Genomic DNA, 3,073 nt, shown 5'->3' on the forward strand with positions numbered 1-3,073 from the left:
CTACCCTACCCCAGGGAGTTCCTCTTCACTAAGGCGGAAAAACCTGGACAGACCGTCAGCATTGGCGTGATCTGTGCCAGGGCGATGCTCCACCGTAAAGTCCATACCCTGTAGGGAGATGGACCACCTCAACAGTTTTGGGTTTTCACCCCTCATTTGCATCAACCATCTGAGGGGCCTGTGGTCGGTCTGAACCCGGAAGTGAGACCCAAACAAGTAGGGTCTTAGCTTCTTCAGCGCCCAGACCACAGCAAATGCTTCCCGCTCTATCGCACTCCACCTTTGTTCCCGTGGAAGTAACCTTCTACTAATAAAGGCTACAGGTTGGTCCCAGCCCTCCTCAGTCATCTGTGAGAGAACAGCCCCTACACCATGCTCTGATGCGTCTGTCTGTACTAGGAATTCTTTGGAGAAGTCAGGAGCCAAGAGCACGGGCGCCGTGCACATGGCAGTTTTTAGGGTGTCAAAGGCCTTCTGACAGGTGTCAGTCCATATCACTTTTCTGGGCTGCTTCTTCGAAGTCAGCTCTGTCAAGGGGGCAACGATGCTGCCATATCCCTTGACAAACCTCCTGTAGTACCCCGTGAGTCCTAAAAAGGCCCTCACCTCCGTCTGGGTCTTTGGGGGCTCCCAAGCCAGGATGGTTTCTATCTTGGGTTGTAGGGGCGCCACCTGGCCGCTCCCCACCTGGTGTCCCAAGTACACCACGGACCCCTGCCCGATCTGACACTTGCTTGCCTTGATCGTGAGGCCTGCCTTGCGCAGTGCCATCAACACTTCCCAGAGATGTTGCAGGTGTTCTTCCCATGTGCCGCTGAACACTGCGATGTCATCCAGGTATGCTGCGCTGAACTCGGTCAGTCCAGCCAACACCTGGTTGACCAACCTCTGGAAGGTGGCAGGGGCATTCTTCATCCCAAATGGCATGACACGGAACTGGAAATGCCCATCTGGTGTGGAGAATGCAGATCTCTCTTTGGCCCCATCAGTTAAGGCGATCTGCCAGTACCCAGACGTTAGATCAAACGTGCTGAGGTACCGGGCAGCCCCTAACCGATCGATGAGCTCATCAGCTCTGGGGATGGGGTGCGCGTCAGTCTTCGTGACTGAATTGAGTCCTCTGTAGTCCACACAGAACCGGAGTTCGGGTGTGGCACCCGGCGCGGCAGCCTTTGGGACCAAGACCACTGGGCTGGCCCAAGGACTGCTGGAGGACTCAACCACCCCAAGAGCAAGCATCTTTGAGACCTCCTCTTTGATGCAGGCTCTGACCCTGTCAGTTACCCTGTAAGCCTTGTGCTTCACAGGTAAGCTGTCTCCCGTATCCACATCATGGACGCACCAATCTGTGATACCAGGAACCAGGGAGAACAGGTCAGGAAACTGCCCCAGCAGCTGGCGGCAGTCATCCTGTTGCTCAGGGGTCAGGGTGGGTGAGAGGTTAACTCCATCCACTGACCCGTCCTGCTCGGAGGCTACCAAGAGGTCAGGAAGAGGTTCTGACTCCTCCTCCGTCCCATCGTCGGTGGCCAAGAGCATGCCCACTTCGGACCTCTCCAAGTGGGGCTTGAGGCGATTGACATGTAGGACCCTTAAGGGGTTCCTAGGAGACTGCAAGTTCACCAAGTAGGTGACAGAACTCTTGCGCTCCACAATCTCAAAGGGACCTGTCCACTTGTCCTGGAGTGCACAAGGCTCCACAGGGGCAAGGACCCATACCTTTTGACCAGGTTGAAGCTCAACCAGAGTGGCATTCTGGTCGTACCACCGCTTCATTTCCTCCTGGCTGGCTTCCAGATTTGCCTCAGCAAGTTGCCTGAAACGCCTAGTCTGGTTCCTGAAGGCCAGCATGTAACTAAATACATTCTGGGGAGGTTTCCTGGGAGATTGCTCCCAGCCTTCCTTGACCAGACTCAGAGGTCCACGTACAGGGTGACCATACAGAAGCTCAAAGGGACTGAACCCCAGAGACTTCTGTGGCACCTCACGGTACGCAAAGAGAAGGCATGGTAAGAGGACGTCCCACTTACGCCTCCAATGTTAGAATCCGGGGTCTCTGGTTGGCGCAGGTATGCACTTGCGACAAGCAGGGACCCTTTCCTCCAAGTCAGGGCAAAGGATCACCTCTTTAAAAATAACCCCTGCTCACCCTCTAGGTAACGTGGCGCGAGCAGTCAGGCTAAATTTCCAGAGGGCATCTAGGTTAAGCGTTTCAAATTGTCCCACACAACAATCACCTCCCCACCACACAAAGACACAAGGCTGTATTTATCAAAAATATGGTTCTTTATATAAAAGGTCTTCTTTCAGGCAGGTTGCATAAATACAGTTCACTTGGCAATATTATGTTCCAGTCACTTTTGTAGGCTTAAGGGCAGTCCATAGATCTTAAAAGGCCACACTTGGGTTTCAAAGGAAGTCTCTAGAGTATTCCTACGCTTTGTAGTGCTTTCAGCTGCTTCTTACCGCTATTTTTCAGCCGCCGTGCCGTTTCCCACGCTTCTCGCGTGAGACGCGCAACTACCGGCCTTGAACCACACGGGCCGTACTCCGGAGAGGGCGCGTCGGACGTACGCAGGCCAAAGCTCACGCTACTCGCGTGAGCGCCGCTGCGGGCTTCACGGAAGGCACGGTCCGTGCAGGGTGATCGACCCCTCCTTCCCGGGTGACTTTGTGAGGCTGATCCGGTCCACTCGGAGCACCAGCAGGCAGGTGAGAGGCGAACGGCCTCACTGGGCAGTTCAGGGCGGCGAAGCTCAAGGTGAGAGCAGACCCGCTTCCGATGCTGGGCTGGCAGTAGGCTGCGCGTCAAGCACGCATAGGGCGCGAAATACTCTGTTCATTGGGGGCAAATGTTCGCTGCGGTCTGCAGGGGTTGCACACGAGTGTCCCACGTCGCGTCTGGGTCCCGGCTCCTCCGTGGACCTGGATGCTTCGTGGGGGGGCACTCTTCCGCGGCAACACACCTACCCACGGGGTCAGAAGTCGAGGGCAGCCTCGGAGGCACTTTGTCAGCGCGTCGCGCTGTCGGCTGAGTTCAGGAGTTGCTCTGTGCGTCGCAGGTCCTCACAGG

Source organism: Triturus cristatus, chromosome 12 (assembly GCF_964204655.1).
Source record: "Triturus cristatus chromosome 12, aTriCri1.1, whole genome shotgun sequence".
Lineage (NCBI taxonomy): Eukaryota > Metazoa > Chordata > Amphibia > Caudata > Salamandridae > Triturus > Triturus cristatus.